The 17222-nt window shown below is 42.3% G+C and overlaps 1 protein-coding gene and 1 long non-coding RNA gene across 9 annotated transcripts in view; one reads left to right on the top strand and one right to left on the bottom strand.

Moving 5' to 3' along the window:
• The window catches only part of dmd (dystrophin), a 287948-nt gene that overhangs the window by 263515 nt on the left and 7211 nt on the right, over positions 1-17222 (bottom strand). The gene's annotated exons all lie outside the window — the stretch shown is intronic.
• Positions 14810-15881, top strand: LOC113016382 (uncharacterized). Its single transcript, XR_003271225.1, has 2 exons — positions 14810-15656; positions 15737-15881. It is a non-coding gene; the product is annotated as an uncharacterized LOC113016382 (long non-coding RNA).

Genomic DNA, 17222 nt, shown 5'->3' with positions numbered 1-17222 from the left:
AATGTGCTTATAAAGGTTCATTCTATTGTTAATTGTTTGAACCATCCACTTCACAGTGAGTTTGAGCTGTTGCCTTTAGTTGCCGTCGTTTTAGAGTACCTGTGAGGAAGACCAAAAGACTCCAGGTATCTTTTATCCCTACTGCATCCTGTCTCCTAAATAGCATATAACCGTCTGGGGATTTTCTATTACTATTATTGTCGTTTTATATTATTGTTTTGTTTACTTTTTTGTTTACCTTTATCCGGCTGCTAAACTAATTTCCCTTTTGGGAAAATAAAGAATTTGACATGAACAGCAGATTGAAGATTGGTGTAGTGACCTGTCCTGTATTTGCATACAACAAAGGTGTCTCACCACCTATCCCAAGACCCTCTTCTGGAGCTCTCTCTCCCGTTGTTTGATGCATGCTCAATCATCCAGGTAAGTAAATCCCAAAAGGTTGACTATGTTCATCTGGATGTAACATTTTGACCTCCCAGCCCATTGTTCATTCACTGGTGCTGGTTTCAGTCATCGTGCAAATGTACTGTTTATAAGATTTGGGAAACCTGCAGTCAGCTGAGACTGAAGAAGTCACCTGGATGAGTGACGAAACGTTTCTCCCACTGAAAACGCTACGTCCAGATGAACAGAATCAAGCAGCTTGAGTTATGTATCTATTCCTCTATTAAACTAGCCTTTTCCATCATAAAGTTTGTTGCCAAGAGTATTGTCACTGATTGTTTTATTGGCAAATGTGCATGACTGTCATTCATAATTCATGTCCACATGAAAACACATTTTCTGCCCTAAATCAGAAACATTTGGTTCTAGTAGAATTCAACCTTATGTGCTGTGGTCAAGCACATTTAAAATAAAGTATTAAAAATTAACATATTAACTCAAATACAGTTGGAATGTCAATTTTTCCTCTGTTTTCAAAGTGGCATTGGTACCCGTGTATAAAAAAAACAAAAGCTTAACAATTTAAAAGGTGTAAAAATAGGATACGAATACCACAGAAACAATAACTGAAGCAAAAGAATTAATGCGCAAAAATACAATGCCTCCCATCTTTTACTCTTAAACAAGGACAGTTTATAATAAGCAGCTGATATGCTACTACTGTTCTCTAATGTTAAGGCACTTTGAGTGCTATAAATTTCCTCTGTTCAGTAAAGATAGAAAGTTTCTGTGTATTTACAACAACATTGGTACTACTGTGGCTTGTACAACATTACTCCTATAAGATGGAGTTGTGGTCAAGCTTCTTTAGAAAAAGCACACGTCTTTATTGAATGTTACTTTGACATGTACAGCTCACCTAACCACTGTTGTAGGCCAGGCACAGGCCCTCAATCAAGGGAATTCCCCAATAGCAGCAGCCTTTACACTATAATGTGGCACATAAGCAACAATTGTGCTGCAGTAGCTCAAGGACCATAACAAAGAGCCCAGAATTCACCCAGGCACTAAATATCCAAAATCCTAATCCTGTCAAGAAAATATAGAAACAAGTATAATTGTATGTAGTTGCAATATTGCAGCTAATAGCTAAGAGTTGAGTTAAAACATTTCTTTGTGTGTGTAGTTGTGCTTTACTTGCCCCCCTGACTGTGTTCAAATGATCCCCCAGAACAAATAGGAGGATCATGATTTCATTCTGAGTGTGGCTGCTTTACTAAATTCACTCTTGCCAAACCTGAAAGTACAAAACAAAAATACTACAACACAGTGCATCATCCCCAGCATGTGAATGAGCCTGCCTTAATGACAGAAAGCTTTGAGTAGGCGTGTTCTCAGCCACGAAACATATGTCTTTATTTACAGTGATCACGAGCATCATTAGCCATAGCCATTAGTCAGCAACCAAGATCCCTGCAGGGAAGGGCAGGGATCTTGGTTGTGGTTGAGGTTTGTGATTGGTTTGACGATGACTTCCTGTTGTGTGAAATTGCATGTGTGTGTTTGTGTCTCTGTGTTGGCAGGGGAAACGGATAGGAACACAGCCGGACCAGCTGGCTGCAAATCTCTGCAATCTGCTGCTTAGTTAAGCTGGCACACACACACACACACACACACACACACACACACACACACACACACACACACACACACACACACACACACACACACACACACACACACACACAGACAAATGCATGCATTGGATAAATACTTAATTATATTCACTTATGTACTAAACAACAGTTAAAAATAACATTTAATAAAAAGGCCAGTCCATAAATGACCACAGATGAGTGACTAACAGCAGAAATGAAGTGATTTGTGTAATTTGGCATTGACAGCCACTGTACACACTAGCTCTTGATCCACTAGTGAAACCAGTCTCTGCAGAAAAGCAAAGTCATTTGCTGGTTATTAAAATAATTTATTACAACTCTCAATATTCTCTTAATTAAAATTCACTTATCGCAGTTGGGGACTTGAGAGCTGGACTATTAAGGAGAGCTCCACTGAATGCATGTAAAGGAATATGTGCATATGTAAATATCCAAGCATTTGTGTGTGTGTGTATGAGTGAGTGTGTATACAGCCGCCCATGTGCCCAAACATGGCTTTTAATCACCAGTTTTCTTGATTAAGCAATACTGTGGGGTAATTTGTTTAAAAAAATATTATATCCGCCACGAGGCAGCCGAAGCGTCTGGACTTCTTTAAGTTGCTTGAAGACGTTTCACCTCTCATCCGAGAAGCTTCTTCAGTTCTAAGGTCAAATGGTGGAGAGTCCCAGATATAAACCTAGTGGGAGTTTCCCCCCACAGAGGGAGAAAAGGACCCCCTGATGATCCTCTACCTAATCACATGAGCCAAAGCGTGAAAGCGGGCGTGGGTCCCAATCAGCCAGGGTTTCGGGTGAGCTCATTATGAAACCTAGTCCCGCCCTATCATGTGATTTCCTGAGGTCAGATGGCCCAGGATGTGAGTGGGCGTTAAGGCGTCTGGGGAGGGATCTCAAAACTGGATTATAGATGGCGTTGGTGTCGTAAACCCCGCCTCTGTTCAAAGATGGTCGCTCACAGTGGACATAGATGCTTCTTTCACTCCTCTTTCAAACCATCTGTCCTCTCTGTCCAAACTGTGAACGTTGGCATCCTCGAAAGAGTGACCTTTGACCTTAAGATGCAGATGGACTGCTGAGTCTTGTCCTGTGGAGGTGGCTCTTCTGTGTTGTGCCATGCGCTTGTGAAGTGGCTGTTTGGTCTCTCCAATGTAGAGGTCTGGGCATTCCTCGCTGCACTGTACAGCATACACCACATTGTTAAGTTCGTGTTTAGGAGTTTTGTATGCTGTACATCTATAATCCAGTTTTGAGATCCCTTCCCAGACGCCTTAACGGCCACTCACATCCTGGGCCATCTGACCTCAGGAAATCGCATGATAAGGTGGGGCCAGGTTTCACAATGAGCTCGCCCGAAACCCTGGCTGATTGGGACCCACACCCGCTTTCACGCTTTGGCTCATGTGATTAGGTAGAGGATCATCAGGGGGTCCTTTTCTCCCTCTGTGGGGGGAAACTCCCACTAGGTTTATATCTGGGACTCTCCACCATTTGACCTTAGAACTGAAGAAGCTTCTCGGATGAGAAGCTTCTTCAGTTCACGATGACCTGGATGACTGAGAACCTTCACAGACATATTTCACTCTGAATTTGTGCTTTAAAGCAACAATGTTTCATACACCCTTCAAGTTCCCAAACAAAACATTGTGACTGGTCTCTGAGCAAATAACAATCACCGTTTCAAATAATGTTGTGCCATAGAATTTTATTCCACATAAAGGTCATAAAAAGCTTAAACAGGGTTTGTTAGATATAATGATTCAACACAGAGCAGAAACAGCTAGAATCCACAGGGCTTGCCTGGGACGTGTGCATCACTGTAGTTGTGTCAGGTCCACCTGTCTTCAAGCTGGCTTGGAGCCTTTGGTGAAGCAAATGGGTTTTCGAGGATTTGAGTGCCTACAGTAATCTATGGTATCTGCATTGTTATGCTGCCAGTGGCAAATAAATGTATGCATCTTTCCCACAGAGTGATCCCATGAAGGGTGGAGTCATTAGCTTAATGAGCAGCGCTCACTTCTGTAGCTGGGAAGTTGTAATTAACTGTTGTAATTATAATAAGAGGAAGAGCACGTGCGAGAGAGATGTTCCCTAAAATGCAAGAGAAAAGATTTAAGAAATTAAAATCTTTTGCTGTTGTTTTAAGTGCACTGAATTTTATAGCTTTTTCGTCCAGCTGCTTAGGCTGCTGCCCCCACGACCCAGCCCAGAATAAGCAGCAGAAAATGGATGGATGGAAGTTTGTCAGACCAGCTGTGATATAATCTGATCGGGTGGGTTTGTTCATGACTTTTACAATCCTTGTCACGGCCCTGGATCTTTAACCCAGTGTTTTGTGTTTTTCGTCTTTCAAGGTCTGTTTATTATTAAAGATCTTCAGTTTGATTCTCAGTTTGCTTATTGTTTAGATTATAGTCTCATTTCTCATTAGCCTCGGTGTGTTTGTGTGTTTTTAAAACCTTGGTTTATTGAGTCCTTTGTCATGTTGTACCTGTCTGTTTCATTGCATTGTTTCCTATAATCTTGGATTTTATTTCTTGTACTTCCGTACTCCTTGTGGCTTGGTATTTGGATTTATGTTCAGAACTCTTTCATCTGCCATTTTAAAGTTTGAACAACTGGGTCCTGAGCCTGCAGAGAACATCCAGAACCGCTTGAGTCTTAGCTCAAGTTTAACTTCCTGGGCAAGTGAAAACTGAGCTGCTTGTAGTTCCTGACCTGTAGACTTCGAGTCCAGGCTGTCCTATTACTCTTCAACTTGCCTTGAGGCAACTGTTTTTGTGATTTGGCACTATATAAATAAAATTACATTGAAATTGAATTAAACTCAGCCCCCTAAAGGACTCCTCTGCCAGTGTCGAGGCCAGCCCACCAAGGGGCTGCACTGCTGGCCCCTTCCTCAGGGGTCTTGACTCCTAGACCAATGCTAGCTGTCAGCCTAGCCCCCTGAAATGTCCCATCTCCTTTGACACGGGTCTCCTCCCACACCCCCTGCAGGCCCCCTTCTTCGGCGATGCCGACTACCTCCTTGGCAGGACTGCTCCCCCTCTGCTGCTGGTCTTCTGGGTGGCCCCCAGAAGAGGCCCATTTCCTCTGTGGTACTCCACGCTGGCCCCCTTAACCATCTCCTCTATTGGTCTTCAGGCTGGCCACCAGATCTATCCCTTAGCCGAGGTTCTTCTTCGAGTCGACCCCCTGACCTATCCTTTACAGGCCTCAGGATTGGGCCACTTCCAGAGATGTTGTCCCAGGTGTTTGGAAATATTAGCCTCCCTGTGAATCTGCATTTGGGTCCTCATTCACCCCCAACACGATGAGTAAAAGAAACCCTACAGGTAAGTCAGTTGTGGCTTTTCTTTACTTATTAAAAGCCTTTTCCCTCCAAAAGCACCAGCTGTGATTCCTCTAGAGAACAAGCAATTAACCTGTCTAATTTTCATGTGACAGCCTCAAATCAAGTGAACTGCGCTGTGTTAATTTTCACCATACTGCATTTCTGGGGGACCATGTGGAAAACATTAACTCACTCCTCTGTTTCAGGGTGATAAATGGAATTATCAGTTAAGGAATAGGCCACTAGAAATCTTCCTCTGTGATTTAATTAGTTTAATAAGCACGTAGCTTTATAGAGTATCTACTAAATTATAATGGAAATTAAGTTTCTTTTTGCATAGTGATTGCTAATAGATTCTGAATTTTAAAATTAAGAATGCATCAAATGTTGGCAGGTTGCCTTAGAGTAGTATTATTTTAACCAAATCTGAAGAGGTGCTGCACACAGCAGTCACACATACTGTTCTTTACAGGGTGGGCCATTTATATGGATACTCCGTAATAACATGGGGATGGTTGGTGATATTAAAGTCCTGTTTGTGGCACATTAGTATATGTGAGGGGGCAAACTCCTCAAGATGGGCGGTGACCATGGTGGCCATTTAGGAGTCGGCCAGCTTGGATACAACTTTTGTTTAGGCCATGTGACACATCAAACTTATTGGTAATGTCACAAGGGAAACAATGGTGTGCTTGGTTTCAACCTAACTTTATTTCCAGTGAACTCTCCTGTTCCAGCTCATTTGAGGGAGACATTTGGTTTAATTTGTCACAGAAGGGTTAATGTACACTTTCACCCTGAACTCACCCTGTAAGCTGGTAAGTTAACTGAAAGTGGTTGAGAACATGTTTTGCCTGTAAGCTAAGTCAGGTAAGAATCAGTCTCTCCAGCACCTTCAGACATCAACTGGTCTGAAGGGGTGGCTTTCTTTGATGTCACTAACCATGACAGTCTTCCACAGCACTGGTACCTAACTGTGATGCAGTTACAACCACACACAGTGGTAATATCAGTGTTACAATAGACTTATACATAACACTAAACACTACACATAGTTTTCTTTCTTTAAATGTAGGATTTAATTTACAATAAAGAGTTGGTTTTGGTTTAGAATTAATTTACTTACACGATCACATAATACTGTATTCTAAAATAAGTGCATACATTTTAGTTTACGCTGTTATGCGCATGATTGAATCTTTTTTTGTTTCCTTGGTTGATGAGCTAAGAGATGAAAAAGGGGCAAAGCAAGCCTATATGGAGACCTGCAAATTGGGTCATGTCATGAATCGGGATCGTGGGGGTTTGATTTAGGTTGTTGTGTGTTCTACCACTTTATGTCTCTTTGTGGGATGATCAGCTGCTATTTCCCCTCATTTAGGAAGGTCTTTGAGTTAGTAGTATTGTTTGTTGCCAACTTTTGAGTAGAGTTCTGTTATACTTTGACCTCTTTTATGGGCCCAAGATTTTGATTTTTGTATAATTTAACCAAGTTTGTTTTTTTGGCTAAAGATAAAAGTCCCCCCCTTTGATCCGAAGGGCCAGCTCTGTTCTAGGATGCCCTCTGGACCCAGTGGAGGTGGTGAGTGACAGGAGAACGGCGGCTAAGCTGTCATCCCTGTTGGACAACATCTCCCACCCCATGCAGCAGACTGTGACAGCACTGAGCAGCTCCTTCAGTGGGAGACTGCGGCACCCACGGTGTGGGACGGAGAGATTTCGCAGGTCTTCCCTCCCCACTGCTGTCAGACTCCATAATAAAGACTTTAACTGATCAAACACACACATCCACACATGTGCAATAACACTAAGTGCAATACTTTTCTGGCATCGTTATATTTTTACTCAGAATACAAATGCTATATACAACTATTTTTATCTTATTGTATATTTTATTCTACTGTATATAGTATTTTATTTTATTCTATTCTGTACAGTTGTGTACTGTATTTATTCTTATTGTATTCTAATTTTTGCTTCATAACTTTTGCACTGTCCACTTCCTGCCGTGACAAAACAAATTTCCCACGTGTGGGACTAATAAAAGTTATCTTATCTTATCTTATCTTATCTTATCTTATCTTTTGGACTTTAACCTGCGCCTGACTTCCTTCACATTAACCTTGCATCAGGATGCCAGACAGCTAGGCAGCGAAGGACTGATGGAATCAGGGTCTGCAGCTTTGCCTGGGTGTAGTTCCATCAGCTGCCTCCTCACCTGGCCAGCCGTCACAGTCACGTGTCAAGAAAGGTGAATCTGAAAGGAGGATGTGGGTGGGGTGCTTACCCGAGCCCAACACGTATGAAGGGACATGTACTGTTGGTTTGTTTGATGGCTGAGGTGTTGAGATTGTGTTGTGTGAGGAGGTTCAAAAAGGGCCCAGTGCTGAACCTGCTGAAAAACAAATTCAGCTCAGTGGCTTTATCCAGCCCATTTGCTAGTGCTGATGTCTTTGAGTTTGGCGATCAATCAGCGTAATCCTCATCTATGTTTGATGTTCAGCTGGAGATTGGTCTCAGCCACTTCGTATCTTTACACTAAGCCAAGCCTTCAGTTCACACTGTATACTTCTCAACTCATCCATTTTCCCAGGCCTGAAGATTTTTCATTGAGGAGGGCGACCAGTGACCTTGTGATCCAGAGTGATGTCATCCCATGAGGACACAGAGCATGTCTCAGTGTGGTGTGAATGTAGTCCTGCAGGGCCTCACTGGCGTCCTCACTTCACCTCCTCCAAGACTTGGTGGCAAGACTGACACTATGGCTCAGCAACTGTCATTGTACCTAAAGAAAATAAACTTCCTCAAATAGCATATTTTATACATTGTTGTTGTTCCCCGTTTCTCCTTTCAGTGTTATGTTGAAAAAGTCAAATTAAGTTTAAAAACCCTCCCTCTCTGATTCAAAGACATGGAAGAGCAAGAGGTTTTGGACACTAATTATAAACCAAGGCTAAAACAGGAGCAAGCTACTGCTCCACTGAGCTCAGGGTTATACCCAGATGCTGGGGAAAATTAGCATAGTCACACACACACACACACACACACACACACACACACACACACACACACACACACACACACACACACACACACACACACACACACACACACACACACAGCCTCAAAGTGATTAGACCTGCCCTGGATGTGAACAGCAATTACCTGCAATCAGAGCTCTGTCCCTCTTCTCCCTATCTCATTCGTTGCTCTTTCATCTGTGTGTTAGTCTTTCACTTTTTTCTTCTATTATTTTTAAAGGGATCCCCGGGTGTTACCAAGGTAGATTAATGCGCTAGATAGTTTATGTCTAGCTTAGTGTCAGAGTTTTCTGTGCTACAACAGTGGCTCTCTTTTTATTTAGCAGTTATACTGGAATTTTATTGAAGCAGAACAGAACTTAAGGGTGCATAGGCAGGAAGGTGGAGGAGAGTCCTGAAGCAAGACATATCACTGATATCACTCACCAATTCTTAGCACAAGTATCACAAATTTCTTTTTTTGCCTCACAATGTTGTGGCATGCTGCTTGGGATGGCTATAGCTCAGTAAGTAGAGTTAAGTTTGTTGGTTCAATACTTGGCTGCACCAGTCTGCATCCCATAGTGTCCTTGGAAACATACTGAACCCTGAGTTGTGGGCTTAAATAAAAGTGCTTGTATTAATGGGTGAATGAGGCAAGCTGAGTGCTCAAGTCAAAAATCGTTAAAACAAAATAAGTCCATTTAACATTTAGAATAATAATAATAATACATTTTATTTATAGGCACATTTAAAGACCCTCAAGGTCACCTTATATTAGTACAGCAAAAATAAGAACATATACACAATTAAATAAAGTAAACAAATAAAATAACAACTATAAAACTAATAGACTAATGAAGAGAATAAATTCCGAACAGATGGGTTTTGAGACGTGATTTAAAAGAAAGAGACTTTATAGTCCAACGATCTGGTGGAAGTGCATGCAAAGGTCCCATGGCAGTCAGATGAGCAGATGGAACGGGTAAAAGCGAAGGTGAAGAGGAGCAGAGTGGACTGGAGGGTGAGTGCGTACGGAGAAGATCAGATAAGATGGATCAGATGGAGGAGCAAGGTTACGAAGGGCTTTAAAAGTGACAATGAGGAACTTGAAATTGATACATAAACTGGAAGCCAGTGGAGCAGTTTAAGAAAAGGCGTTATACATTCAGACATCTGGGTCAGGATATAATAACAGAAGCTGAATTCCAAACTAATGGAAGTTTATGGAGAGATTTATGGTAAAGGTACCTGGAGGTTTGACAATATGGCATGATGCAGAGAACAAAGTACAAGTGTCTCCTTCAGCAGACTGAAGAACAGTAGTGTAGAAAGCAGATTTAGAAATAGCTTCATTATAATGTTGTACATGTCCTTATGTGCAAGTCGAGTTTCCCTAAAGAGACATTCCAGGCGGCTGCTTTAATCTTCATGTTAATGATTCGTGCTCCATTGCTTCTGACTTTCTTAATCTTCTAGAATCTTAATTTTACTCAAATCCTTTAAAAATCCGCTGAAAACGCATCTATTCAGACATTTGGGTAATGTTTCTGGATTTTGTGATGTTTTACTTGATTCAGGTTTATGTGACCATGTTTTTTAATACCTTTGTAAAGCACATTGTGACATGTTCTTGTCTTAAAAAGCACTAAATAAACGTTATATTACTATCTTACTTGCCAGTTGTTACACATAGATTTCAGGTTAATATGGAGGAACAGTTTGTAATAAAGCAAACTTTTGGATAAATCCTGCGCTCCACTTAAGGATTAGTTATCAAGACATGGTTCTTATTTACACTTCTCTCATTTCTGAACTGCCGCAATTTCAAAGCCGAGCTCATACCATACTGTTTTGTTAGTATAATTATTGCTTCCTCATTTTTTGAGGGGCAAATTTGACTGTGCATTGTAGAATGCTGTTCATTAATGAGATGAACTAGTTTATACACGTATGAATTATAAATTAGCCCCATTTGGATATGGCCCAGTCTGTGGCTGCGAGAGCTGTGCTTGATGTGTGGATTCTGCCTCTGCTACATTCGTGGCAACAGATTGCAGTTCCACAGGGTTCTGTGCTGAGACCAGATCTTTATTTAACATTATAAATTATTCCCTTATGTAATAATATTAATAAACACTTTGCTATGCAGATGATACCTATCTTTATTTACTCATTATGTCTAACCAGACACTTATTTGAGATAGCATTGCCTTGGCTCCCAGCAACACTGAGGAATCTTGGAGTCATTTTTAGTCGTCCTTCAGTGTGCACATTAAACACATGAGAAGGATGGACTTCATTCACACTGCTAAAAATTGTGATACTGAAAAGCTTGTTCATGCGTTTATTACTTCTAGGCTGGACTATTTTTCATTTCCATGTGGTCACTTTCAAAGCTCCCTGAAAAGCCCTCAGTATCAGTCAGAGTACTAACTGGGACAGGATGACAGACTAGATTTCCCTGATATTACCTTTTTCTTTATTTGCTCGCAATTAAATTCAGAATTAGTCCTTCTCGTATTTAAAATCTTGAACTATCATACCCCCATCCTTAAAGACCTTTTAGTACCTTATTATCTTAACACAGTACTTTACTCTAAGGCTGCAGGGTGAGATTGCAGGTTCCCAGAGTTTTCAGTATAATGGGAGGTAGAGCCTTCAGCTACCAGCCCCTCTACTATGAAGCCAGCTCCCAGTCTGGAGATACTCTCTCTCTACTTTTAGGCTTCTTTCTGTTAAAGCTTATATTCAGGGCTTTATCAGGTAACTGAACTCATCCTGTAATGCTGCATTAGGAAGTGTCTGTTGGGGGGACTTCCCATGATGCACTGAGTGTTTCTTCTTCAGTTACCTCTTTTCACTCTGTGTTGATTCACTACTGTATTAAATCATTAGCAATAATTAACCCTGGGCTCGTTCTCCTATAGTTTGTCTTTTATCCTTTGTTTCTCGGTTCTCTTTCCTCTCACCTCCAACCGGTCACAGCAGATGGCTGCCTCTCCCTGAGCCTGGTTTTGCCACAAGTTTCTTCTTGTGAAAAGGGAATTTACTGCTAATTGTGCCAATATTTAATGCTGAAAATGATCATGTCTTTATTTGTACTTGATATTGAAATGAAGAGACGGTGCCTGTGTTTAGAAATATAGTTAAAACTAACTATCTATGAGAACTGTGCTCACATACCATTTTCCCCATTTAGGAAACCTGACCCTTAAAAAACTACATTTCCGCGAAAATGACGTCACTTCCGGTTTCGGGCAGGTCATGGCGGACATGCGAAAGTTCGCGCTGATGGATGTAGGAAGTGTTACGAACAGCTGATCGGATCGGCAAAGCGTGTTTCTGGAATATTATGTTTTTGTCGCTGCAAGCGCTTTTTATGCAGTTTTTGCAAAGCTATATGTGGAAGGAAACTGTGACCGAGGACAAGCTGATGGCATCAGATGTAAGTACAACTCCTCCGGTTTCATATGCAAAACAAATTATTGCGCTAGCTTATGTGGTTGCAGAGCTACCGGGATTTAAAAATAGTTACGCAAAACAGAGCGTGCTGCTCTGACCGGCTTTAAAGGGTTAATGTAGACACTGCACATGTAACCTTGGCTCTGCATATGATCCCGGGTGTGTTTGTGGTAGCATTGGTTACATTCATTACAGTAGTGCAAATCTTCTTAAAGCCTAATGTCACAAATCATTGGTTTGTTTTATGTAGTTTGGTTATACTTACCATTGTGTGTTACTTTGTGCAGGTCCTATATGTGAAACAGGTATGTGGGAAGGGCTGCCCCAGTACTTCCTGTTTATATAGGATATTATGTCATTGATCATGTCAGTTGGGTGTAACCAAATGAAGGTCTGTAAAATTGTTTACTTCCTTTAAAATAACCTCATGAGTGGGATTTTGTGAAGAGATTGACTTTTCGTTTAGTTGGGTGAATGAGTTTAAGTGGAAGAATGATTTTATTCCTGTTTCTTTGTCTAGACTGTGTTATTTAGTCTACCCTCTATTCTCAATGGTAGAGATTAATGAGTTTCAGCTGTGGGCAGAATTATGTATAAAGCAGATGAGATTTTAACTGGCAGGCTCTTATGTTTTGTGAAACAAATGTTGAAAGGTGACGCCAGAAAAATAAAGGACCCTTAAAAGAAACTCCAACAGTCTGCTGATGCTTTCTTCCTATCACTTGCTGCTTACGTTTTGCTACCTCACACACTTAAAAAGTGAAGAGCAAAAGAAAAATCAGAGTATTTGGCCTCTAGGATCCTTTTAACACAACACATGTTTAGTGAGTGACACTATCTGCTTACCAGCTCAGAGACCCACATAACATTCATAGTCCTTCACTGTTTCCCATGTTTAGCAGTGATTACAAAACTCATTCTTCATCGCCCTCCCATCAGCTCACGCACCATCTCTAGACCTCTGAGCCCCTCCATTTAAGGAGCTGCGGGGGAAAATGACTCATCTCTTCCTGTCTGGTCTTTCAACCTTTGCCACAACAGGCCTGAATTTATTCTTCATCTAAAATCTTCTTGTGGTCCCTTCTGACAAATCTTGGGCTTAATCGCTTCCTTTTTTCTAATCTTCACTCATTCATCCATCTTTCACTCCTTTCTACATCCTTTCATCCATTCTCCTTTGCCTCTTTCACTTACTCTCTTTTCCCCCTCACTGGTTTATTTTCAAAACCATCTCTCCCATTTCATCTTTGCTTTCATCTCCCTTGTGACACAATTTTAAGGAGCTAAAAATAAAAACATTGCTGATGTGAGATGAAATGTGAGGAACTGAGAGGGATTAGAAGTGTTTGGTTTGTATCTGACACCACTGTGCAAAAAAGGGAGGACATAATAGTAAAATAGAAATGAAAATAGAGAGTAATGAAGACACCACAATATAAGATGAGAGAGAATACACAGCAAACAGTAGAGACCGAAAGCTAGATTAAAAAGCGTCTGAATCTGAATCAGCTCAGCTGTCTCAGACGTCTAATCTGAGGAGCTGCGAGAGCACATACAGAGAGAACCGTCCTCAGTCAGCTAATACATACACTCAACAAAAATATAAACGCAACACTTTTGTTTTTGCTCCCATTCCCCATGGGATGGACGTAGAGACCTAAAATTCATTCCAGATACACAATATAACCATCCCTCCCAAACAGTGGTCACAAATCAGTCCAAATGTGTGGTAGTGGGCACATCTGCTATATTGAGATAATCCATCCCACCTCACAGGTGTGCCACATCAGGATGCTGATCTGACATCATGAGTAGTGCACAGGTGTACCTCAGACTGCCCACAACAAAAGGCCACCCTGGAATGTGCAGTTTTTTGCGCTATTGGGGGTCTGGGGACCCAGAACCGGTCAGTATCTGGTGTGACCACCATTTGCCTCATGCAGTGCAACACATCGTCGCATGGAGTCTATCAGATTGTCAATTGTGGCCTGTGGAATGTTGGTCCACTCCACTTCAATGGCTGTGCGAGGTTGTTGGATATTCGTGGGAACTGGTACACGCTGTCGTATACGCCGGTCAAGCACATCCCGAACATGCTCAATGGGTGACATGTCCGGTGAGTATGCTGGCCATGCAAGAACTGGGACATTCTCAGCTGCCATCTGCCCTGAACAATGTGAACCATGATTCATCCGTGAAGCGCACACCTCTCCAACGTGCCAGACGCCATCGAATGTGAGCATTTGCCCACACAAGTCTGTTACGGCGACGAGCTGGAGTCAGGTCAAGACCCCGATGAGGACGACGGGCATGCAGTTGAGCGTCCCTGAGACGGTTTCTGACAGTTTGTGCAGAAATTGTTTGGTTGTGCAAACCAATTGTTCCAGCAGCTGTCTGGGTGGCTGGTCTCAGACGATCTTGGAGGTGAACCTGCTGGATGTGGAGGTCCTGGGCTGGTGTGGTTACACGAGGTCTGCGGTTGTGAGGCCGGTTGGATGTGCTGCCATATTCTCTGAAACGCCTGTGGAGACGGCTTATGGTTGAGAAATGAACATTCAATGCACGGGCGACAGATCTGGTTGACATTCCTGCTGTCAGCATGCCAATTGCACGCTCCCTCATTGCTTGTGGCATCTGTGGCATTTTGCTGTGAGACAAAACTGCACATTCCAGGGTGGCCTTTTGTTGTGGGCAGTCTGAGGTACACCTGTGCACTACTCATGATGTCAGATCAGCATCCTGATGTGGCACACCTGTGAGGTGGGATGGATTATCTCAATATAGCAGATGTGCCCACTACCACACATTTGGACTGATTTGTGACCACTGTTTGGGAGGGATGGTTATATTGTGTATCTGGAATGAATTTTAGGTCTCTACGTCCATCCCATGGGGAATGGGAGCAAAAACAAAAGTGTTGCGTTTATATTTTTGTTTAGTGTACTAATACTGTACATATACATATATCAGAAGTTTTTAGCAACTGTCAGCTAGTTTAAAAAGACTATAATATATTTTATTAAATCAAATATTCTTCATACAGAGCCAAAGGACACACAGCATTTGGTTTTGACAGGACATTTAAGACGTCTTCTGACACTTGTCTGACTCTGGGTCATATGGGCAGCTGAGTAAGAAGAATGACCAGACCTCCCTCTCCATATCCACACCTTCAGCTGTTTTAAAGGTAGACTGCAAAGTTACCATGTCACCCAAGGACATGATATCTCAAATCGTCTTCCAAAGATACTTCCTCCTGTGATACATAAAACAAGGATTCAAGAAACCTGAACCAGAGATATGTGATATGTGAAGCCCCCCCTCTGCTTTCTTCTGTCCTCTGTGTCATGGTCCGGGTGTGTGCCAGTGTGTCTCCCTGGGAGGGGCCTCAGTGTTTTTGCTGATCGTTGACATCTGTGGGTAATTAGCCGGGGGACTCATAAGGCCAGCGTTCTCAATCTCTCTTCGCCAGATTCTCTGCTAAACATCAGTCAGTGCAGGCCACCACCATAATTTCCTTACGTGTTTTTTTGTGAATCACCTTTGCTTCACTGTATGTTTGTTTTTTGTGCGCCTCCCTTTTTCAGCTACACCTAACTGTTAAACCCCTGGCGAAGAGCTTCTACTTGGATGCTGGACCTTCTGGCAGTCCCTCAGGCTACCACCAAAACTACCTACCTGCCTCTCTGCCTCCACGCCAGGAGTTTTTGGATTTACACACCCGGATTACTCCCCCTCCATGTCATCTCCGACCTCCGTTGGCAAGTACACAGTACGAAGGAGGATTCTGAGCCAAACAACATATTCATATGCCTCCTTATCTATGTTTTGAACATTTGCATTCTGTTACAGTGACCCCGACCTTTTCCTGGACCTTTTGTGACTTGCTTTCCAGTCCAATCCCCGGACCCGGACCAGATCATTATTTAGTTAACGTCTACGCTCACCTTTTGTTTATGAATATTTTGTGTGCACATTAAACATTATTCTTAAAATACATTTACGAGCTGTTCGGCGTCTTGCGTTTGAGTCCTGTCACTCGTCTGAAACGGTCCCGGCCGTAACACTCTGTCTCTACAAGCAAAATATCTTTGGTTTTGTTGCTGCTATCACAAGCCAATTAAATACCTCACTCTGATTTCTAGGGTGATTGTGGCTCTGGTCATCCACTAATCAGAAGACTGGTTGTTGGAGCTCCTCCAGTTGTGCATTCAATGTTGTTTTTTCTCTGTGTGTAAATCTAACATTTACACACAGAGAAAAAACAAGAAGAAACTTGAATGAAGACAATAGCAGAAAGTCCTTTCAGTGACAAAAGTGAGAAAAGCACCAGTCCACATGACTCACATTTTTCCATTTTGCAGCAGATTTCAATGCAAGACACCCTACGAGACCACCCATCTCCCATGCTACAGTCAGCAAACTGCTTGCTAAGTTTCGTGAAACTGGTTCAGTGTTGGATTTGCCAAAATGTGGACGCAAGAAAACTCTCACTAATGAAGAAACATCAGTGGCTGTCCTAGCTTCATTCCTCAAGAGCCCACAGCGTAGCACTCGCCGCATGTCACTGGAGAGTGGCATTAGTCGAACATCCCTTCGGCGAATATTAGCTACTCACATTTGGCACCCTTACAAACTCCAGCTGCTGCAGCATCTCAATGAGGATGACCCAGATCAGCGCACAGAATTTGCAGAATGGGCAAAAAAAAATTGGAACAGGACCCTCAGTTCACGCAGAAGATTTTGTTCAGTGAGGCAAACTTTTATGTGAACGGTGAAGTTAACAAACAAAACCACCGCTATTGGTCTGACACTAACCCACATTGGATGGATCCCTCCAAGACTGTTGGAACAACAAAAGTGATGGTTTGGTGTGGTATATGGGGCACAACGATAGTGGGTCCATTCTTCATCAATGGAAACCTCAAGGCCTCTGGATATTTGAAATGGCTACATGATGATGTGTTTCCCTCTTTATGCACTGAAGCTGGCACGTTCCCTGAGTTTTTCCAGCAAGATGGTGCACCACCACATTATGGGTGCAGGTCCAAGCATTCCTAGATGAACAGTTTCCTGGAAAGTAGATTGGTCATCGTGGGCCAGTTGAATGGCCCCCAAGGTCTCCCGATCTGACCACCTTAGACTTTTATCTTTGGGGTCATCTGAAGGCAATTGCCTATGATGTGAAGATACGAGATGTGCAGCACCTGAAACTACGGATACTGGATGCCTGTGCTGGCATTTCTCCTGCGGTGTTGCTATCAGTGTGTGAAGAGTGGGAGAAGAGGGTTGCATTGACAATCCAACACAATGGGCAGCACATTGAACACATTTTATA

Source organism: Astatotilapia calliptera, chromosome 23, assembly GCF_900246225.1.
Source record: "Astatotilapia calliptera chromosome 23, fAstCal1.2, whole genome shotgun sequence".
In the NCBI taxonomy this organism is placed as follows: Eukaryota; Metazoa; Chordata; class Actinopteri; order Cichliformes; family Cichlidae; genus Astatotilapia; species Astatotilapia calliptera.
This window is presented reverse-complemented; position numbering and strand designations above follow the sequence as displayed.